A 24,659-nucleotide genomic window follows, 5' to 3' on the forward strand; every position below is an offset into this window, starting at 1 on the left:
TATTACTCAGGTAGGGAACGAGGAAGAGAAGCAGAACATGAGAATAATAAGTACAAGCCATTCTGAGGAGCACCAGAGCCAGGCCTTCACCTGACTTCCCGTGGGGACGCTGCAGTCTCATTCGCGCTGCGATGGAAGCTGGCACCAAGGAGAGAGATGCTAGTCCTGCCTCATTGTTCACCACCAGGTGCGACTGAGCCGCTCACACCTCCACTCACTCTCCCCTCCCTGGCCTGTTGCAGAGCGTGCTTTAAAGAGAGAGGTCCAGGAACTGAAACAAAGAAGTTTCCTTGTTTCTTCTTTAGGTTCTTCTGCCTGATTTTATCCTCGGCCCCTTTTGTCTCATACCATGTATACTAAGACTATAAGAAATGAAATGGGGGGGGGGGGGGGTGGTGCTTCCCTGGTGGCGCAGTGGTTGAGAATCTGCCTGCCAATGCAGGGGACACGGGTTCGAGCCCCGGTCTGGGAAGATCCCACATGCCGCGGAGCGACTGGGCCCGTGAGCCGCAACTACTGAACCTGCGCGTCTGGAGCCTGTGCTCCGCAACGGGAGAGGCCGCGACAGTGAGAGGCCCGCGCACCGCGATGAAGAGTGGCCCCCGCTCTCCACAACTAGAGAAAGCCCTCGCACAGAAATGAAGACCCAACACAGCCAAAAGTAAATTAAATAATTAATTAAAAAAAAAAAAAAGAAATGAAATGCAAACCCTCTGGAACTAGAGTATTTTAAGGGAATAGACTCTCAAACCAAAAGCAGCCATTTTATTCAGGAAGCGTGTAACATGCTTTTCTCTGACAATGCTTTTGCTTTTATATAATTAAGAGATTTAAAAACCTGGAAAACGTGAATGGTTTATGCTCATATGTATGCCCATATATACACAGCACTCACAATGAATGATGTGTTATTTTGTGCAACCAACCAAAAAGTATTCCTTTTCAGTTTAATCATTTTCATCTTTACTTGCTGCAAAGCCTGGCCCAAGCTGTACACTGAATGTTCGAAAGCGACTTTATGCTACAATTATTTAAACTGAAAAGAAAGACTTTTCAAGTGGGAATAATAAAATTATCTAGTTTCACGAACTGACACCTATTCCACCAATAAAGTGCTGTTACATTTTTGAGCATCTACTGAAAATTATTACTTGTAATTTAGGAAACTGCTATCATTTAGCACTTGGTTATATGGACTAGTAATGATTTTTCTTCATCACAGATAATTAAAATTTAGTACAAATTAGATTATATAATCATGTAGCCCCTTTTTCTAAAATTATTACATTTCAACAGTATAATTTAAATGCACAATGTGAATAATATATAAATATTTGAAATGCAATATAAAGAAAGTAAATGTAAGATACAAACAAGGTACATTTTCATATAACTGTTATCAGATTTATTAAGTGAAAACCAACCTGGTTTTAAAGTGTGCACACTTATAGCTTATAAGCCTTTAAGCCTTCTTATATTCTTGCTCTTGGGTTTTGTTTTGCTTTGATTTTCTTGGCAAAAATTTCAAAAAACCGTAGTGACTCTTGCATCTCTATTTATAAGTATGGGAAAAAGTGACTCAATTGACTTTAATTGTTAAGTTTAATCACTTAACCGGTATACATTAAGAGAAAACAACTTCAGTAATAACGATCAACAACAACAAAAAAGAAACTTCACATTAGATGTAGTTTTGCACTTTGGAAAGTAGATGGGAATTTCCTAAAAAGTTAAACATACATTTACTATATGACTCAGCAAATCTACTCCTAAGTATCTGCCCCGTCCCCCAAAAGAAAAGTGTATGTCCTCACAAAGACTAATGTGAATGCTCATAGCAGCATTATTCAAAATTTAAAAATAATAGAGACAATTTAAAAATCCATCAACAGTTGAATGGCAAAGCAAACTGTGGTATATCCACATGATGGACTACTACTCAACAGTGGAAATGGAATGAATTAGTGAATACATGCAATATGAAACCTCAGAAACATTACACTAAGTGAAAGAACTTTTACACAAATGACTACTTACAGTATGATTACATTTATATGAAATTTCTAAAAATAGCAAAACTGTAGAGACAGAGAACAGATCAACGTTTACCTGGGGCTGGTGATAAGAGTGAGGATTGGCTAAACTGGGCATTAGGGAAATTCTGGGGATGATGAAAATGTTGTAAAACTAGATTGTGTTGCTGATTGAACAACTTTAAATTTAATAAAACTCCACCAAAGTGTACACATAAAATCAGTGGATTTTATGGTAAATTACATATAGAGAGAGCTTTTAAAAATCAAGGCTTGGACTTCCCTGGTGGCGCAGTGGTTAAGAATCCGCCTGCCAATGCAGGGGACATGGGTTCGATCCCTGGTCCGGGAAGATCTCACATGCCGTGGAGCAACTAAGCCCGTGCGCCACAGCGACTGAGCCTGCACTCTAGAGCCCGCGAGCCACAACTACTGAGCCTGCATGCCACAGCTACTGAAGCCCATGCGCCCAGAGCCCCTGCTCTGCAACAAGAGAAGACACTGCAATGAGAAGCCCACTCACCACAACAAAGAGTAGTCCCCCTTGCCACAACTAGAGAAAGCCCACACGCAGCAATGAAGACCCACAACAGCCAAATAAATAAATAAATAAATAAATAAAATTGCCATCTCTCAAACCACTAAAAAAAAAAAAGTTAAAAAAAAATCAAGGCTTGTTCTATTCTCCTTCTACTAATACTTCATATATTTCTCTGCTTTTTATTCATGATCAGAGTAGAACATTTTTCATTCTGTGATCTTCTACTGAAAACTCACCCAAATATAGCAGCTCTTCATATCTCCCTCCTTCTGTCTGCCTGGCTTATTCATTCATTCTGTCATTCAATTATTCAACAAAACTATATTGAGCATCTACAAAGTATCAAGCCCTGCTCTAGGTGCAAGATGAATAAGTCATCTCCTAATGCTCCTCTTTTCTTCTCATTACAAACTCTCTTCATTTTAGAGCCACTCTTTCCCCATCTTCCCTATTTATACTTACTATCCTATATAGGTCAGTGATTTGCAAGTTGGTTCAGTGCTTTGCAGATGTGCTACTTCACTTGAAAGTGTAAAGCTTTTCTACTTTAATAAATATATCTTTAAAACACCTAACCAATTCAAAATTAATTAATTTATTAAAATATTTATTCAGTGGTTTCTTCCAAAAAACACAGGCAACACCAATGGTTTGGGACAAAGGACTTTCACTTTGCTCAGCAGTATCAACTTAACTGTCTCCATTATTGACAGCTAAGGCAGTTCTGGAATTGTGTAAAGGGTACTGTCCACTCTAAGAAGAGATTTCTAAGCCTGCTTTGGAGATGTCTCTAAATCCAAAACTGACCTTTGAACTGGGATCCATTTTTCAGACTAAGTGTGATGGACTTAAATAGTGTCCAGAAACAATTTAGGACGGTTTAATTTCCTAGGTTCATCCATTCACTCTTCCTACAAAGATGTCCATCTTGTAACTCTTGTGCACCAAATATCAAGCCATACACTGGTGTGCAAGATGAATAAGGCCTAGAGTTTGCCCTCAAAGTGCTTACAGTATGAGAGACAAACAAGTAAAATGACAAGACTGATAAGAGCAAAACAATGAAAACATATACAGAGAATAGAAACTATATATACAGTGTTTTATATATATATATATATATTTTTTTTTTTTTTTTTTCCTGAAGGTGAGTGATATTGAGCTGATTTTCAAAAACTAAGTCATGGTCTGACTGATATACTAAGAGTAGGATGGTAAGGCATTCAAACTAAAGGAAAAATGTATGCAAAAGTCACCTTCAGGGAATTATATATAACACAAACAGATGCAGTGCATGGTGTAACTGGGGAAGTAGCTTGACAAAACTGAACATTTATTTCCTCAAGAGTTGAATAATAAATGAATTTATATACTAATCATAATACTGTGATTAATAAAAAATATACATTTAGTCATGCAGATGACCCAAATATATTTCTCATACATATTTGGTCTTCATCCACGGTTCCTGGCTCACAGCTCCCAAAATCCTTGGAATTGCCTAAATGTTGAGAATGATAAAAAGTGTCTTTTGTTATGTTAATGAGCTGACTTTTGGAGAGCAGCTAAGGGTTTGGGCTGGTTGCCAGTGATTAGAGGGTTGGAACTTTCAGTCCCACGCCCTGATTTCTGGGAAGGAGAGAGGAGCTTGAGGTTGAATCAATTGCCATTGGCCAATGAGTTGGTCAATCATGTCTATGTAATGAAGCCTCCATAAAATCCTTCCCCAGAAAAGCTTTTTGGTCCTTTTTTGGACAGCATCCATGTTGGAAAACCAGAATGCTTCCATGTGCCACCAAACCACGTCTCATGCTCCAGGAGGACAGAAGTGCCTTTGTTCAGGACCTCACCAGATGTATCTCTTCATCTGGCTCTTGATTCATATCCTTTAATATCCTTTTATAATAAATTGATAATCTAATGAGTAAAAGGGTTTTCTTGAGTTCTGTGAGCCTTTCTAACCAACTAACTGAACCCAAGGAGTGGGTCATGGGGACCTCTAATATATAGCCAGTTGGTCAGAAGTAGAGGAAATAACGGGCTTGTGACTGGAATCTGAGTGGTGGGTGGTCTTGTGAGACTGAGCCAACTACCTGTGGAATTTGATTCTATCTGCAGGTAGACAGTGTCAGAATTGAGGTGAATCCTTGGACACTCTGTTAGCATCCAAGAATTGGTGTGGGTGAGACTAAACACACACACACACACACACACACTGGAATTGGGTCTAGGAACTCTTTTTCACCAGTCAAGAAATTATACTTTGATAGATAGTAGTGTTCATTGAAGTGTTTTAATAGGCAAGAAACATGAAATAGACCAATTTTATGGCAGTATGGGGGATGGGGGAATGACTGGTTTGAATTTTTTAGATGGTAAAGGAGAGGAAGAGATGTGGGATGATTTTTCCATTTCCCTGGCTTTTCCAGAACTGATCACGACTTAGTGGGTAAGAATTCTGGTACCTCTCATACTTGGAAAGTAAGTGGCCCTCAGATTTTTGTTAGACAATGCCCAGAAATATTAGTACGCCAGCCTTCAGAATCTAGATTAGCAATTCAAGTCTATTTTCTCTATGCACAGATTTTTTTTTTCCCATTTCTGATTTCACTCATGCTTAACAAAGACATGACTCTCTTCAGTCTTCTATAATATCATTTGCTGGAGAAATCACTTGGTGACCAATACTGCTATAAACACAAACACAAGGATTGTATCAGAGAGAAAATAATTCGCTCCCCAATATTTAACCAATTTTTTTTTCAATACTCTGGCCCTTTTTTTTTTTTTTTTTAACATCTTTATTGAAGTATAATTGCCTTACAATGGTGTGTTAGCTTCTGCTTTATAACAAAGTGAATCAGTTATACATATACAATATGTTCCCATTTCTCTTCCCTCTTGCATCTCCCTCCCTCCCACCCTCCCCATCCCATCCCTCTAGGTGGTCACAAAGCACCGAGCTGATCTCCCTGTGCTATGCGGCTGCTTCCCACTAGTTATCTATTTTACATTTGGTAGTGTATATATGTCCATGACACTCTCTTACCCTGTCACATCTCACCCCACCCCCTCCCCATATCCTCAAGTCCATTCTCTAGTAGGTCTGTGTCTTTATTCCCGTCTTGCCACTAGGTTCTTCATGGCCTTTTTTTTTTCCCTTAGATTCCGTATATATGTGTTAGCATACTGTATTTGTTTTTCTCTTTCTGACTTACTTCACTCTGTATGACAGACTCTAACTCCATCCACCTCATTACAAATACCTCCATTTCATTTCTTTTTATGGCTGAGTAATATTCCATTGTATATGTGTGCCACATCTTCTTTATCCATTCATCTGTCGATGGACATTTAGATTGCTTCCATGTCCTGGCTATTGTAAATAGAGCTGCAATGAACATTTTGGTACATGACTCTTTTTGACCTATGGTTTTCTCAGGGTATATGCCCAGTAGTGGGATTTCTGGGTCGTATGGTAGTTCTATTTGTAGTTTTTTAAGGAACCTCCATACTGTTCTCCATAGTGGCTGTATCAATTTACATTCCCACCAACAGTGCAAGAGTGTTCCCTTTCCTCCACACCCTCTCCAGCATTTATTGTTTCTAGATTTTTTGATGATTGGCCCTTTTTTTTCATATAAAATGATTAACTTAATAAAATTTAAAGCATTTTCAATTTAAATATATATCTTTAAAAATTTCATTTATGCAGAGACTTTGTGAAATCTGCTTCTTCTCCATCAATCCCAGCATTTTGAGAAATGAGGAAGAAACCTTTGGACAAAAGGATGTGCACTCCAAAAAAAAGAGGCACATGAGGAGCAGAAGTCACTAATGTATGCAACACCACCCCTCCCACATAAACATCGGGCTTTACCTGGTCCAGTTTCGATGCTTGCCTTTACCCAGTCATTCAGTGACAAAAGAGGAGACTGTGTTGATTTGAGAAATATTATAGCATACAAAAATAATTCTCTTGCAGTTATTTATAATAAATCTTTTACTCTCTTATTGTTCAAAGACTTTTTTTTTGTTTTTTTTCCTGAAACTGCTCCTATCTCATCTTTTAGTGTTATTCCTTTGTAGTGAGCAGTTTGGTTTCTGTAAAACTATCATCTGTACACACTGATGTTTTCATTTCACGTGGTACATGGCCCTTTGACCCTATCTTCCAACCTGGTCAGAAGCACAGATGTCAAGTGATAGAAGTATTCCCATTCAGGGTAATTGATCAAAGTAAAAGTCTTACATAAATCAGACTCACATAAATATAAAAAATAAAAAAGAAACTGAAATTTGGTGTCATCTGTGAAAATTGTCTCTTTGGTTGAATTTGTATGGAAATATCTTAAATTCAGGCTCTAGAATGATGTTTTGCTTCCATCAGCTTTAACGCACCTGAAGGTGTGGGTCCTGGGAAAGATTTCCGGTAATAGAAAGACTTTAGTATTGGTTGCTGTGACCAAACACTTCATTTAAAAACAGTTCTGACATGTTATGTTCAAAATATGTCTAAATGTAAGGAAGAAAAAAGTTTGGTCCTGCAAAGGACTCAGATTTAAAACTGGGAGTGGGGATGAACAAAACCAGGTTTCCTTAAAAGCACATAGGAAATATAATATCAGAGTTGTGTATTCTAAGTAATACTCATTAGTAGTCATTAACAAAGAAAAAAAATGAAGTGAGAGAAGTTATTTTTAAAAAGATAAATAGCAGGACATTTTCTCTTCATCAGCAATAATATTGTGAAAGTAACCATTTTTTAAATGGAGGTAAGTTATCATGGGTTCTTTGATAACTAGGGAAGAAAGAGCAGAAAGATGGTACCTTGTCTATATATTTCTATTCTGAGGTGGAAATGGGAAAGATAAGAATATAAGGTGATTTAGAAACACAGCAGGTATACAGAAGCCTTGAGATGAGTTGCCCTTTCACAAGTACTAACTGGATAGAGAGACCCAGGTAAGAGGTCAGTGGCTTTTCTCTAATAAGGAGCTGAAAAGAATAATGAGGTGATGCCTGAAGCAAAAGCTGCAGGAGCCAGGCTCCGCGTGTCACAGAAATATTAGCATTTGTGAGCGGAGCAGCGAATAGGTTCAATGCAATGCAAAGGACAATAGATCAACATTTCAGGTTGGACTGAAACAGAAATTAAAAATAGATTAAAAACATACTTGTGTTTAGATATTGGTATTTCTTACAGTCTTGCCTCCCAAATCTGAGAAATGAACTCTTAAATGTAATTTGCAGAGTAGAAATTATATTCCTGTTGTCTAAATCAAAATTAAAATAATAGTGAAAGGTGACATCAAAATATATATTTTGTGTGTGTGTGTGTGTGTGTGTATTTTAAAGAACTCATACTCTAGCCTGGAAGTGTGATATTTTTTCTCCTCTATCTCAAGTTATCGTACTAGGAAAAGAATAACTCATTCAGTCTGAGTTCCACAATCTATAGCCAATGCTGTCTACTTCAGATCCGCTACCTACAATGCAGGAATTGTGCCTAGAAGGAATCAGTCAGCCTAAACTGAAAATACCCTATTTTTGTAATGACATTTACAAAACTACTGTCATTTTTGAAAGTTAGAATTAGGTTTTGAAAGTTTTAACATTTGTACACAACAATTTAAAAAGAGAGGCCATATTATGAAGAGATGGTGGGGAGAGTCTCTGTTAACTAGGGGGAAAGTCACTCTGATAAATGTTCTTTTTTTTTTTTTTTTTTTTTTTTTTTTTTTTTTAAATGCATTTTTAAACATAAGATGTCCATACCATTTTGTCTTCTTTTTTTTTTTTTTAATTTATTTATTTATTATTTTTGGCTGTGTTGGGTCTTCGTTTCTGTGCGAGGGCTTTCTCTAGTTGCGGCAAGTGGGGGCCACTCTTCATCGCGGTGCGCGGGCCTCTCACTGTCGCGGCCTCTCTTGTTGCGGAGCACAGGCTCCAGACGCGCAGGCTCAGCAATTGTGGCTCACGGGCCTACTCGCTCCGCGGCATGTGGGATCTTCCCAGACCAGGGCTCGAACCCGTGTCCCCTGCATTGGCAGGCAGATTCTCAACCACTGCGCCACCAGGGAAGCCCAAATGTTCTTAATGTTAATTGTGAAATTGGAAGTGACTTCCAGCCATTCAACATGCAGTCAGAAGAGCGAGCCATAGTTCAGATGTTCCTGGTGTCCTATGGTAACTAGGTCTGTTCAGAGGAATTGCGTTCCCTCCAACCTGTCTTAAACTACAAGTACGCCCCAAGGACTAAATTTGACCTAGAAAATTTTGGCACACATATGTTTAGTAAGGTAAGTATATCATTCAAGGTGAGCAGTCGTTCCTGTCCCTGATAGCATTCAGCATACTACCTCTGGCTAAAAGACTCATTTCTAAACCTCAAAGGCTACTCCTAGTCTCTCAGCTAACTCTCTTCCCCATTTGCATTGGGCTTTACTACGTTCCATATTCCTTTCCTTCTGGAACCTCAGGCTGTAGCATGGCCACATACAGTATGTGCTGGCAACCTAGAAGGGGGAGGGAGTTAATGTTCAATGGGATACACTTTGAACAGTAAGCAGAGGGATCCAGAAGATAAATTCCTCTCCCCTCCTCCCCTCTGCAGACTATACAAGAAACCATGGTTCCACATGGTTCCCCAGAGCCATCCCAAGAGACTAGTTAAATGTCTATGTCTTCTTCGGAAGCTGTGGCCACTTCGATAACATATCGTGTTACATATGCTTTCCCTTCGTCTCTTCCTCACTTCCTTTTTCCCTTCACTCTTGCTGCCCCTGAACTCTACTCTACAATAAAGCATTAACATATAGATTTCACCTCAGATTCATTCTGTTGTCTAAGGCTAAGCGCGGATGCCTGACAAATTTCATTATTTTGATTAAATGCCATCATGAGCAGAAATTATTGGCCCATGATAATATCTAATCAAAAGTCTTTACCTAATTCAGAACACTATGGATCAAGTGTCCTCTATTTTTTATAGAAACACAAAAGGATAAAAAGCACAAACACAAGGTTTTCAGTTGTGGATTTACAGATGGTACAGATGCTACCCTGATTTTATCTTCAGGAAAGGACAAGAAGACTTTGACATATCTCAATTTAGGAAATTAGTGATTGCCTATTAATCCTATATGTTTATGTGAGATGGGAAAAAAAGTCATTACATTGTGGTTCCAGAAGTATTAGGCCCCAAAAGAGACTTTCCTGAAGGTGTCCTTTAATACTTCTACACATAAATTCTGGATATATAGAACTTCTCCAAACACAACACTATAAAACTCTCAGACTTCCATGTCCTTGCACAAGCTATTCATTCCCCCTGAATATACTACACACACACACACACACACAAACACACACATGCACACATACACTTTCTACCTTGAAAACTGATGATTCAGCTAAAGACCTTTCTTGTGACTTCCCCAACTGTCCTTCCTTCTCATTGCAAAATTGTTTCTGCCTCCTATTTATACTTCTATTCCAACACCTCTCTCATAGCAGCACCTATATTTCTACTGGCCTTTTTTTTTTTTTTGAATTTTATTTTATATATTTTTTTATACAGCAGGTTCTTACTAGTCATCAATTTTATACACATCAGTGTATACATGTCAATCCCAATCGCCCAATTCATCACACCATCATTCCCACCCCGCTGAGGCTTTCCCCCCTTGGTGTCCATAAGTTTGTCCTCTACATCTGTGGCTCAACTTCTGCCCTGCAAACCGGTTCATCTGTACCATTTTTCTAGGTTCCACATACATGCATTAATATACGATATTTGTTTTTTCTTTCTGACTCACTTCACTCTGTACAACAGTCTCTAGATCCATCCACGTCTCTACAAATGACCCAATTTCGTTCCTTTTTATGGCTGAGTAATATTCCATTGTATATATGTACCACCTCTTCTTTATCCATTCGCCTGTCGATGGGCATTTAGGTTGCTTCCATGACCTGGCTATTGTAAATAGTGCTGCAATGAATATTGGGGTGCACGTGTCTTTTTGAATTATGGTTTTCTCTGGGTATATGCTCAGTAGTGAGATTGCTGGATCATACAGTAATTCTATTTTTAGCTTTTTAAGGAACCTCCATACTGTTCTCCATAGTGGCTGTAACAATTTACGTTCCCACCAACAGTGCAAGAGGGTTGCCTTTTCTCCACACCCTCTCCAGCATTTGTTGTTTGTACATTTTCTGATGATACCCATTCTAACTGGTGTGAGGTGATATCTCTTTGTAGTTTTGATTTGCATTTCTCTAATAATTAGTGATGTTGAGCAGCTTTTCATGTGCTTCTTGGCCATCTGTATGTCTTCTTTGGAGAAATGTCTATTTAGATCTTCTACCTATTTTTGGATTGGGTTTCTTTTTCTAATATTGAGCTGCATGAGCTGTTTATATATTTGGAGATTAATCCTTTGTCTGTAGATTCGATTGCAAATATTTTCTCCCATTCTGAGGGTTGTCTTTTCCTCTTGTTTATGGTTTCCTTTGCTGTGCAAAAGCTTTGAAGTTTCACTAGGTCCCATTTGTTTATTTTTGTTGTTACTTCCATTACTCTAGGAGGTGGATCAAAAAAGATCTTGCTGTGATTTATGTCAAAGAGTGTTCCTCCTATGTTTTCCTCTAAGGGTTTTATAGTGTCCGGTCTTACATTTAGGTCTCTAATCCATTTTGAGTTTATTTTTGTGTATGGTGTTAGGGAATGTTCTAATTTCATTCTTTTACATGTAGCTGTCCAGTTTTCCCAGCACCGCTTACTGAAGAGACTGTCTTTTTTCCATTGTATATCCTTGTCTCCTTTGTCATAGATTACTTGACCACAGGAGCGTGGGTTTATCTCTGGGCTTTCTATCTTGTTCCATTGATCTATGTTTCTGTTTTTGTGCCAGTACCATATTGTCTTGATTACTGTAGCTTTGTAGTAAAGTCTGAAGACAGGGAGTCTGATTCCTCCAGCTCCGTTTTTTTCCCTCAAGACTGCTTTGGCTCTTCGGGATCTTTGGTGTCTCCATACAAATTTTAAGATTTTTTGTTCTAGTTCCGTAAAAAATGCCATTGGTAATTTGATAGGGATTGCATTGAATCTGTAGGTTGCTTTGGGTAGTATAGTCATTTTCACAATATTGATTCTTCCAATCCAAGAACATGGTATATCTCTCCATCTGTTGGTATCATCTTTAATTTCTTTTTCAGTGTCTTATAGTTTTCTACATACAGGTCTTTTGTCTCCCTTGGTAGGTTTACTCCTTGGTATTTTATTCTTTTTGTTGCAGTGGTAATTGGGAGTGTTTCCTTAATTTCTCTTTCTGATTTTTCATCATTAGTGTATAGGAATGCAAGAGATTTCTGTGCATTAGTTTTGTATCCTGCAACTTTACCAAACTCATTGATTAGCTCTAGTAGTTTTCTGGTAGCATATTTAGGATTCTCTATCTATAGTATCATGTCATCTATAAACAATGACAGATTTACTTCTTCTTTTCCAATTTGGATTCCTTTTATTTCTTTTTCTTCTCTGATTGCCGTGTCTAGGACTTCCAAAACTATGTTGAATAATAGTCATGAGAGTGGACATCCTTGTCTTGTTCCTAATCTTAGAGGAAATGCTTTCAGTTTTTCACCATTGAGAATGATGTTTCCTGTGGGTTTGTCATATATGGCCTTTATTATGTTGAGGTAGGTTCCCTCTATGCTCACTTTCTCGAGACTTTTTATCATAAATGGGTGTTGAATTTTATCAAAAGCTTTTTCTGCATCTATTGAGATGATCATATGGTTTTTCTTCTTCAATTTGTTGATATGGTGTATCACATTGATTGATTTGCATATATTGAAGAATCCTAGCATTCCTGGGATAAATAAATCCCACTTGATTATGATGTAGGATCCTTTTAATGTGTTTTTGGATTTTGTTTGCTAGTATTTCGTTGAGGATTTTTGCATCTAAATTCATCAGTGATATTCGTCTGAAATTTTCTTTTTTTGTAGTATCTTTGTCTGGTTTTGGTATCAGGGTGATGGTGGCCTCATAGAATGTGTTTGGGAGTGTTCCTTCCTCTGTAATTTTTTGGAAGAGTTTGAGAAGGCTGGGTGTTAGCTCTTCTCTAAATGTTTGGTAGAATTCACCTGTGAAGCCATCTAGTCCTGGACTTTTGTTTGTTGGAAGATTTTTAATCACAGTTTCAATTTCATTACTTCTGATTGGTCTGTTCATATTTTCTAGTTCTTCCTGGTTCAGTCTTGGAAGGTTATACCTTTCTAAGAATTTGTCCATTTCTTCCAGGTTGTCCATTTTATTGGCATAGAGTTGCTTGTAGTAGTCTCTTAGGATGCTTTGTTTTTCTGCAGTGTCTGTTGTAACTTCTCCTTTTGCATTTCTAATTTTATTGATTTGAGTTGTCTCCCTCTTTTTCTTGATGAGTCTGGCTAATGGTTTATCAATTTTGTTTATCTTCTCAAAGAACCAGCTTTTAGTTTTATTGATCTTTGCTATTGTTATCTTTGTTTCTATTTCATTTATTTCTCCTCTGATCTTTATGGTATTATTTCTTTCCTTCTGCTAACTTTAGGTTTTGTTTGTTCTTCTTTCTCTAGTTCCTTTAGGTGTGAGGTTAGATTGTTTATTTGAGATTTTTCTTGGTCTTGAGGTAGGCTTGTATAGCTATAAATTTCCCTCTTAGAACTGCTTTTGCTGCATCCCATAGGTTTTGCATCATCGTGTTTTCATTGTCATTTGTCTCTAAGTATTTTTTGATTTCCTCTTTGATGTCTTCAGTGATCTCTTGGTTATTTAGTATCGTATTGTTTAGCCTCCATGTGTTTGTGTTTTTTACGTTCTTTTCCCTGTAATTGATTTCTAATCTCATAGCGTTGTGGTCAGAAAAGATGCTTGATATGATTTCAATTTACTGAGGCTTGATTTGTGACCCAAGATGTGATCTATCCTGGAGCATGTTCCATGCACACTTGAGGAGAAAGTATAATCTGCTATTTTTGGATGGAATGTCCTATAAATATCAATTAAATCTATCTGGTCTATTGTGTCATTTAAAGCTTCTGTCTCCTTATTTATTTTCATTTTGGATGATCTGTCCATTGGTGTAAGTGAGGTGTTAAAGTCCCCCACTATTATTGTGTTACTGTCGATTTCCTCTTTTATAGCTGTTAAGAGTTGTCTTATGTATTGAGGTGCTCCTATGTTGGGTGCATATATATTTATAATTGTTATATCTTCTTCTTGGATTGATCCCTTGATCATTATGTAGTGTCCTTCCTTGTCTCCTGTAACATTCTTTATTTTCAAGTCTATTTTATCTGATATGAGTATTGCTACTCCAGCTTTCTTTTGATTTCCATTTGCATGGAATATCTTTTTCCATCCTCTCACTTTCAGTCTGTATGTGTCCCTAGGTCTGATGTGGGTCTCATGTAGACAGCATATATATGGGTCTTGTTTTTGTATCCATTCAGCAAGCCTGTTTCTTTTGGTTGGAGCATTTAATCCATTCACATTTAAGGTAATTATCGATATGTATGATCCTCTGACCATTTTCTTAATTGTTTTGGGTTTGTTTTTGTAGGTCCTTTTCTTCTCTTGTGTTTCTCACTTAGAGAAGTTCCTTTAGTATTTGTTGTAGAGCTGGTTTGGTGGTGCTGAATTCTCTTAGCTTTTGCTTCTCTGTAAGCTTTTGATTTCTCCATTGAAGCCAAATGAGATCCTTGCCGGGTAGAGTAATCTTGGTTGTAGGTTCTTGCCTTTCATCACTTTAAGTATATCATGCCACTCCCTTCTGGCTTGTAGAGTTTCTGCTGAGAAATCAGCTGTTAACCCTATGGGAGTTCCCTTGTATGTTATTTGTTGTTTTTCCCTTGCTGCTTTGAATAATTTTTCTTTGTCTTTAATTTTTGCCAATTTGATTACTGTGTGTCTCGGTGTGTTTCTCCTTGGGTTTATCCTGTATGGGACTCACTGTGCTTCCTGGACTTGGGTGGCTATTTCCTTTCCCGTGTTAGGGAAGTTTTTGACTATAATCTCTTCAAATATTTTCTCAGGTCCTTTCTCTCTCTTCTCCTTCTGGGACCCTGTAATGTGAGTGTTGTTGCGTTTAATGTTGTCCCAGAGGTCTCTTAGGCTGTCTTCATTTCTTGTCATTCTTTTTTCTTTATTCTGTTCTACAGCAATGAATTCCACCATTCTGTCTTCCAGGGCACTTATCCGTTCTTCTGCCTCAGTTATTCTGCTGTTGATTCCTTCTAGTGTAGTTTTCATTTCAGTTATTGTATTGTTCATCTCTGTTTGTTTCTTCTTTAATTCTTCTAGGTCTTTGTTAAACATTTCTTGCATCTTCTCGATCTTTGCCTCCATTCTTTTTCCGAGGTCATGGATCATCTTCACTATCATTATTCTGAATTCTTTTTCTGGAAGGTTGCCTATCTCCACTTCATTTAGTTGTTTTTCTGGGGTTTTATCTTGTTCCTTCATCTGGTACATAGCCCTCTGCCTTTTCATCTTGTCTATCTTTCTGTGAGTATGTTTTTAGTTCCACAGGCTGCAGGATTGTAGTTCTTCTTGCTTCTGCTGTCTGCCCTCTGGTGGATGAGCTCTACTGGCCTTTTTACCATAGTGGGAATTCCCTAAATTTTCAGATTGTGTTGTTTTTGTTTTTATATCCCCAATATGTTTCATGACCCTTGTGACATGATAAGGACTGGGCAAAAAGTAACTAAAGGACAGGCCAAAGAGGTGAACAAGGATGAAGAGGAGAAGGAAAAAAAAATCCCCACAGCAATGTACTCTATCAGTCTCCTTCCTTTCCTTCTTTATCCCCAGATTTTGGATTTGAAGAAGAGAATCCAATGTTAAAATAATGTTACATATTTTTGAAAGTTTTAGAAAACATCACAATATTTCATGCACTGTACCACAAAATATTTTAAGTCAATCCTCTGGATATTTTTTTCTGATTGAAGCATGCTTTCAAGAGTACAACAAAAATCAATGAAGTATCACCTCACACTGGTCAGAATGGCCATCATCAAAAAGTCTACAAACAATAAATGCTGGAGAGGGTGTGGAGAAAAGGGAACCCTCTTGCACTCTTGGTGGGAATGTAAATTGATACAGCCACTATGGAGAACAGTATGGAGGTTCCTTAAAAAACTAAAAATAGAACTACCATACAACCCAGCAATCCCACTACTGGGCATATACCCTGAGAAAACCATAATTCCAACGAGTCATGTATCACAATGTTCATTGCAGCTCTATTTACAGTAGCCAGGAAATGGAAGCAACCTAAGTGTCCATCAACAGATGAATGGATAAAGGTGGTGTGGCACATGTATACAATGGAATATTACTCAGCCATAAAAAGAAACTAAATTGAGTTATTTGTAGTGAGGTGGATGGACCTAAAGTTTGTCAAACAGAGTGAATTAAGTCAGAGAAAAACAAATACCATATGCTAACACATATATATGAAATCTAAAAAAGGGGCAGGACAGGAATAAAGACGCAGACATAGAGAATGGACTTGAGGACACGGGGAGAGGGAAGGGTAAGCTGGGACCAAGTGAGAGAGTGGCATGGACATATATACACTACCAAATGTAAAATAGCTAGTGGGAAGCAAGCAGCTGCATAGCACAGGGAGATCAGCTCGGTGCTTTGTGACCACCTAGAGGGATGGGATAGGGAGGGTGGGAGGGAGCCGTGAGAGGGAGGGGATATGGGGATATATGTATATGTATAGTTGATTAACTTTGTTGTAAAGCAGAAAATAACACACCATTGTAAAGCAGTTATACTCCAATAAAGATGTTAAATATATATATATATAAAGAGAAGTATAAATTTAAATATAAATGGGGTTTAATTATTAAATTTTCAAATTACAAAAAAAACAAAATCAATAAAGAAAATGTTGCTTTCCAGAAACTTGTTTTGAGGGAAACTGTCCTGAAACACTTCAGATCTATAAACAGATATTTGTATTAAATCCCTAAGTTTCAGATGCAGAAAATGGACACCATGAATTAGAATGGATCATTGTGTAACGTCTAATAAGCCTGCTCATTCTACAGAAGAGATAGAAACTTGTAAATACAGTGTTTTTAACAATAAATTTGATTGAGCACTAACAGACAAATCTCCTCCTGATCTTGAACCTCAAAGGAGTTGACCCAAGTGCATGGAAATCTTCCCTAAGTGGAATATTTGTGCCACACTCAGGCTCTCAAACACTGTGAGATAAGCACCATTTCCAGAATGGGACTGTGGTATCTTGACATATTTTAAAGACTGAAGAGGCAATTACTATTTTTGATTGTGTTAACTAACCTGTATATAATTATGTAATTACCTACAAAATTTAGGCAGAGTGTTACAGATCTAATCATTAACTTTAACAATTGACAAGCTGCTTTGATTAGTATTTTCATAGTGTAAGATAACATACTTTTGTCAGCTTTCATATGATTAGTGATGATTCGGAATTTATTTATGTAAAATGTTTTTATTGCCTGTTTGGAGAAACAGAGCTGGAGAGTGAGGGCAGGAGAGTCACATACCTTCCTCATGGTTCAACTCAGGAAATGTCAGTGATGAGAAAACACCGAAGAGGTCCTCATTATCACCCCCAAATGACATAAAATTGTAGTGTCGGATTAGAAGAGTATCCAGAGAATTCAATTTGGGAAAATTGGACTCTCCTTTGGCAAATTAGACTAACAAGGACATCAGTTTATGTGGCATCAACTCAGACTGTCATATACAACCCCCGACTTGGCCAGGCAGCCCCTCTAACAGCATTGATCCCTGCAGCTGCTCTTCTAAGGAAAATGCATGTCAATATATTTGTTATTTACTTTCTAGCAGAAACCCAGCAGCTGCAGCAATTTTTGAGAGAATTCTCTGACACATCTCATTTCCTATCAGTCTTAGGTGCTAGTGGCTGTACACACATGTTCCTATTAGGCTAACATCTCTGAATGCAGCTAGTTATTGGAAGAGAAAATCCTTTAATTTCTTGGCTATGACAAGGCTGTGTGAAGCCAAATTTCAACTCTCTATGGGAGACAGAAAGTCCTCAGGACATGAAGCCTTTCTTGTCTCCCCAGGCAAATTGGCTGGGCTCATTTGTTTAAAGGAACCTATTATAAAAAGTGGCTTAGAGAAATTTTAAAGTAAAATTTAAAATAAAAAGAGTCTTTCCCTTTTGAAGAAAAGTGTTTGGGGTGGAGATGGGCGTATTCAAAAGGGACCAACACAAGTAATACATTCTAATTGGGAATGAAAAAAAAAGTGTGATTTGCCATTGTGATCAGAAGGTGAGACCATCCTTCCAAAAGAATTCGTGGAGCAAAATGGACCCTTAGCTCTTGTTAATCTTTCCTTTCTTTCTGCATTTTTACGACATTGTATTCTAGTGAAAATGCCTAGAAAGGAATAGTTTCATATAATTGTCTTTCATTGTCTCCCTACAAAAAAATAAATAAATCACATTCTAAATGCAGTTTGTTTGTCAAGAGGAGCAGAGAACGCTGTACCATGTGAGAGATTTTTTTCTTTATCAGATTAGGAATGTCAAACTCCACAATCGTAAAGTATTGATCTCTCCAAATCAGACTTCTCTGTTGTCATGTCTCACAAGCATGACATCGGCTCCGTCTTTCACAATAAGACTTTTCCCCACAATCACACAGGCTACTGTCTTTGAGATGAAAGCTTAATTATACTGTTTTTAAACCTTCATGATTGAACACACATGCAGCAATGCCACCCCCTTACTGCGTCTTTAATCTTGTCTTTCCATCTCTCTAAATATATTTTAAACGTAGGACTTTTTACGAATTTCAAATCGCCATCCAGCCTTATAATTTTTCTCCTACTTGGTACTAATTCTACCTTTCTTGACCGTCACTCTCTAATAGTTCTTATCAATTTAAGAAATATCTACCTTTCTGAAAATTTAGAAACTGAATCCTACTCTACTTCTCTGATAACGTAAGTTATCTACTCCATTATGCAAAAAAAGGAATGTTGTATGATGCTTCATCATATTCTTTTGCTTTCTAAATAAAATAACCACTCCTAATTTTTATTATTAATTATTTTTGTGTCTCCTTTCCATGGCCTACATAGATATGAATGTTTGCAGCCATTTGGGGGAGGCAATATGCATTTCCTGTGTCAGAGCATGCCTACCCAACAATGCAAAATACCAGGAATGAAAAAGGAGCCAGAAGTCACCTGGGTATTATAGGTAGGATGTGTTGTTGAAGAGTCTTCCTTCGTGGGCACATCATATTCTGTAAGGCCATTTTGCAGCCTAAAGAACTAAACCATTTGTCTTTCTTTTCTTTCTTTCTTTTTTTCTAAACACAACATATTTGAATCCAATCCCTCAGTTGAAACTCAGGTATGAGATGATGCTCGGGGATGGGGTCAGGAATGGGATACAATGGGTGTTTGGAGTGGAGAGAGATTTGGGGATATTATGGGGAATGATGTGAGACTCAGCAAAGAAGGGAGGAATGGGGTAAACTCTAGGATGGTGTAAAACAAGGAGTGCCTTTGCACATATTACTTGGTAACAATAAGCTGTATTTATATCTTAATATGGCTGTTTGGGACATTAAGATGACTGTGTTAAAAAAAAAAGACAAATCAAATTTCTAAACCAAGATTTCTTTGTTGTGATGACAATCCTGTGCATCGTAAGATGTTTAGCAACATCTGTAGCCTCTACCCACCAGATGCCAGTAGGCTTTCATTCAGTTGTGACAACCAAGAATGTCTCCAGGCACAGCCAGATATCCCCTGCCTGGAAAGCAAAACTTCTTCCATTTGAGAACCACTCTTCTAAAAATCTCAAATGTCTCACTTTACTTTTGACTTCACAAGCATCCCTAACATTACCTGCTATGGTTTTCAGGGCAAAGGCAAGGGTCCTTAGAGTTTAAACACTCCATATTTATGACCCAATAGTAACGGTTTAGCAGCCGCCTGGTTGCTCAGAAAAGGAAGTTGATGACCCAGCTTTATCACACATTTATAAAGACCCAGTTACAGCTCTGTTCTCCACAATAGAATCTAGGTGGTAAGCAAGCAAAGCAGACCTGGTGTCTCCACATTATACTTTTGGAACACTCTAACTAAGAGCACATGATGCTCTTTACCTACAAGACATCCTTTGTTATATGTAACACTCTATTGACAAAAATCCCAAGAATGGTTGAGGCTGAGGTTGGAACCCAGAAGAGGGAAGTCAGTCTTCAGAGACATTCTCTTAGAGCCTGCCAGGTTTTTTCACAGAACAAAAGAATAGTCTTGTCTCTGGATGAAATTACTATTACTTCTACTTCAGCACATTCAAAGGTCCATAATAAGTTTCTTCTTCATTTAAAAATTAACCATGAGCGTCTTCATATTTCTACAATTCTTAGTAATATGGCCTTTGATTAAAGGGTCCAAACAGAATTGTATAAGGACAGCAAAATCTATCTAATAGAATTTTATTAGAGTTTTATAAGCAGCAGAGGTGCTTTTAAATTTGAAAGGTATGTTACTATCAAGCCTATAGAAACAATACATTTCACCTAATTTTACATTTCTAAGGATATGCTGGCCTTTCTTTTTCTGATCTCATAAACTTTTCTAAATTTCTTAGGAAATGAAAGATTCTAAAAATCATAAAAGTTCCTCTTATTTCCTAAACAGCATGCAAAGCTGTTGCATAATCTCAGAAAAAGATAGACAGGACAGACCTTACAAATATATTTTAAAGCTCTGAAATGTAGACAAGAATATGTAAATTGAAAGTAAATTTATTTTAGTGAACTGGCAAGAAGGGAAAAAATATAGGGCCATATGTTACCATCAGTTTTGCTATGCATATTTGGGGGGGAAAAGTTTCTTAAGCCAGGCATTTGCAGTCCATAAAATGCCTTCCATAGGTAACCACAAGCTGGCAGAAGTAGCAGGCAAGTGTTGAAAGTTAGAAATGAGGACAATGCTTTTATTGGTGGCAGAGCGGAATTGGGAACTTGGTCTAAGAGGAATGGAGATGAGGGTATGATAATTTTACGTAAGTGAAAATGGTACCAGTGAGTAAGGAAACTCTTAGCGGAAGCAGAAGTTCTTTGCTTCATCTCCTTTCCTCCTGTTGATCTCCCTACTCACAGAGAAACAATTTTGAAATTCACCTACAACGTAAAGAATGTGTATTCCAACTCACCTCTCTGTTCTAGGCACTAAGTGACTTCTTCTTTTGTGCTTTGCTTAATAAGCACATCACACTACCCAAGGGGTCAGTTTGAGTTCTAGCCATAGGTACAAATAACAAATTATGTGGATTTTAATATAAATAATATGCTCCCTGAAAGCAAGGCTTTATCTGTTTTGACTATAATCTGCAATGCTGTAAAAATGCCTGGCATACAATAAGTGCTCAGTAATTTTTATTGAATGAATGAATGAATGAATACCATAAACAATAATTATTTTGTGCATGACACCTGGAGCTTATATATTTTAAGTTAATTATTTTTCTCTGTGTGTGTGATTATATTTGAACTTCACACATTTCCACAATATATTAAAGATTGCTTGATGATAGCATGATTTTATATATGTGTACCCCTTTAGCATTTATAAAGCATTTTCCCATGGCTTGTAATAAATAAATTCGGAGGACAGAATCCCAACTATTTCACAAGAGAGCATTCTATTTTCTAACTGAGACCATAAGCAGACAAGTGACTGAATCTTTAAACTTCTGTTTCTTAATCTATGAAGTAACAATAACACAGCTCTCCTAGGGTTCCTGTGAGGATTAAATGGACTGACATGCATGAAATTGCTTGGCAGAATGTAAAGTACTGGATAAATATAAGAAGCATTACTGAAGTTATTCTCAGAGAACACAGATGAATGTTAAGATCATTTACATACTAGCAATTATATGACCTCCTGGACTCCAAGAAGTTCAGTTTCAAGGTACCAGATACAGGTAACCAAGAGTTTGGAGTTCCAAGGCTAATTGTAGCAGATTTGCTGTGAGACTTGCCCAAATTCTTGAACTTTTTTTGTACCTCAGTAACATCATCTGGATAATAGGACTCTCATAAAGTTCCCTGAGGTTCCTTTCTGCTCTCAGGTTTTATGATTCTATGACAGAAACAGATTGATGAGGCACCTGGAGTAGAATCCAAAATGCAAGACCAGACTTGAGGAAAGCACTAGAAAAAAGAAAGGAGTATGGTTGGTCACTTCTTGTGCCCAAGTTACAGCTTCTCAGCCCAGCTTTCACTCCAGTCAGTGCAGCAACCGGCTTCCCTCAGTTGTAACCTCACTGCACAACACGGACTCCTCAGGAAACCCACCAGCACTCACACATGGGCAGCCTGGGAGTGCAAGGAAGTCAAAACCCAATGAGGAAAACTTTCATCAATGAAGGACAAGATCCAATGGACAAAACTCCCCTTCTTCTATCCCTCAAGTAAACATTTCTGAGGTGATGCTATAGGGCTTCTCAGAGGGTCCTGCTAGGATGAAACCCCAGTTCCCCTCAGTGGTGACCAACTCAAGCCTGCATCTTTACTGGCTTTCCCTCTTCCCCATTTCATACTTCCTAAACCACCACTCCTGTTCCTTGGGATCACTTCCCAAATTAAGCTACCTGAACACAAGCCCTTGTCTCATGCTATGTTTTGCTGATAGATCACAGACTTAGAAACAAGTCTGGAAAGCAGACCCTCAGGGTGGGATTTTGGAACGGAATCATTCACCAAACACACTGAGATAAAGACCTCATCATTGTAGTAGCAGGTGAAGTCCTGATAACCCTTAGCATGCTGTACCCTCACCATTATTGAGGCTAGCACCAAAATTTAGTTGAGAAGCTATATAAGTCATAAGAATCCCAAGGAAGTATTTGGGCTCTTGTCTTCTGCATCTGCAAAGCAGACTTTGCTCCAATCTGAGCCCTGCATTTAATTGTAAGCAGACTGAATTGCAGGGGTTATATAACTTTTATATACCAATGTCAAAGACATGATAGAAAAATCAATAGTATTCCAAGATCTGAGATTGGGGAATTTCATACCAGGAGGTTAGATTGTAATGCTGCATGAAAGAAAATCTATTGACATCAAAGCATTCATGTTTTAGGATTTAACATTCTAGCAAAGAAACCTAGAACCAGTCTCAGTATGCTGCTAGGATGGCACCCTGAAGCTTGGTCTACAATAAATAATATAGAGATATCCTCTGCCTTAGAGAGGATTGAGGAAGGAGCCATAAGCCTCAGAAAAAAGAAATAACAGAATGATTTTTTTTTAATGTGAGACCAAAGAATCTACACCTCTAAGCCTGCCACATCAACAAAAGTTTAGGGGTCAAAAGGTCTGGGGCAAGCCAAGGCATCCCCAAACCCTAACCTAATCCTGTAAGGCAACGGACAAGGTGTTGGACCTTGCACCTTCACTACCAGGATAGATGTACAGCATCTAGTAAGCCTATTTTGATGCTGGAGTCAGTGTACACTGTGCTTGGGAATACTCCTCAAACCCATTTACCTGAGGACACAGAAGGTTGCCAGTTTTGAGTAGATTTCAGAGCAAAAGATGGCATTACAGAAGTTCCTCACTCCAGTGCAAGCTGCCCTGACCAACGGGCCATAAGATACAGTGGATCCAATGATTCTAGGGGTGTCTCTGGTGGGTTCCGAGTTTTAATGTGGGGTCTGGTAAGTTCCATTAGTTGAGTTTTAATGCAGAGAACTCTTCTCCATCTGAAAAGCAGTTCCTGGTTTGCTACCAAGCATTAGTAGAGACAGAACACCTTGACCACGGAGCACAGTGAATATGCCACCAAAGCTATCTATTCTTAGCTGAATATTATCCCAACCATTGAGCCATAAGTTTGGGTAAATGAGGCAGTGATGGTTAGGTGGATTGTGTACAAGCAGTTCCAGAGAGTACAAGGAAATTCTATGAGCGTAAGGCCCAGAATCTTATTTCTCCTACTTTTGTTCAACCAACACTTTCCCTCAACTAAGGCCTAAGGCCTCCTGGGGGTGTTGCCAATGTTATAACCCAAATGGCAGAAGTGAAAAACATGTGGACCCAGTTCATCAACGGATTATCTTGATATGTTGCTACTAGTCAAATATGGACCACTGATGTACTACAGAGTCCCACGCCAGGAGATCCCGAGGTGAAGGAAAATCCCTAAAGTTCTTTTCTGTTCTGATGTTCTATGACAGAACAGGTATATTGGAGCACTTGCAGCAGTATCCAGAATGGAGGACTGTATTTAATAAGCATGTACTGGACTTCTCTTGAGCCCTTCCCTTGGCCTATCTTGTACGTTAGCCTTCACTGCCATAACCAGAAACACAGAATCAATCCTGACAGCACCTTGTCTCAACGACTCCAAATATCACTTGCTTTAGGCTCTGGGGCTTCAGTGACTCCTCAGCAGCATGGGACACTTTTGGGAACTGCCAGACCCCCCCCCACCCCCCGCAAGAGAGCAGTCTGGAAGTGAAAGGGACATAATGTCCCATTACCAACCCTTTTGTTAACTTCTTAAGAACCTTGAAAAAAGAATAGACAACCTCAGATTAGCTAATTATAAACTCAGGTCATGCTGTGAAGGTCAGAAGGCCTCCAAGGTAGTGTTTAAAGAGGCCCACTAGGTATTAACACAAGCACAGCTTGGAAGTGCAAGAATGTTACAGCCTCAGGAAATCACTTCCCAAAACGCACTACCCCCAGTCAAGCCTTGTTGTAGATTCTTTTCCAGCTGGGAAAGCTAGGCTAGCCGGGAAAGGTAGGAATAGGAAGCATAGTTCCTTAATTAGAGACCTGGCTCTGATATTCAGTAATTCATGAATGTATAGATTTAACACAAGAAATGGCATTAAACCCTCTAGCTGATATCTTGCACCTTAGCCAAGAAATTTTGCTTTGTCTGCTTTGCAGTGATGATGGCAAGGGGAAATTCCTCAGGGAAATGTGGGGCAGGGGATAACAGGCCTACCTAGAGTAAACTT

At 38.2% G+C, this 24,659-nt stretch overlaps 1 protein-coding gene across 5 annotated transcripts in view; it reads left to right on the top strand.

Annotated features, from left to right (window-relative positions):
• LOC309661337 (uncharacterized protein) overlaps nucleotides 1-24,659 on the top strand; it is a 312,926-nt gene that overhangs the window by 278,272 nt on the left and 9,995 nt on the right. For 2 of the 5 annotated variants that reach the window (XR_014263941.1, XR_014263945.1), the window contains one exon: nucleotides 11-379. The gene's annotated coding sequence lies outside the window, so the exon portion shown is untranslated. Of the gene's footprint in view, nucleotides 1-10; nucleotides 388-4,332; nucleotides 5,356-24,659 lie in introns of those variants that run through there. The other 3 variants (XR_014263943.1, XR_014263944.1, XR_014263942.1) reach the window with 3 other exon arrangements.

This window comes from Balaenoptera physalus, assembly GCF_965194825.1.
Source record: "Balaenoptera physalus genome assembly, chromosome: 5".
Taxonomy (NCBI): domain Eukaryota; kingdom Metazoa; phylum Chordata; class Mammalia; order Artiodactyla; family Balaenopteridae; genus Balaenoptera; species Balaenoptera physalus.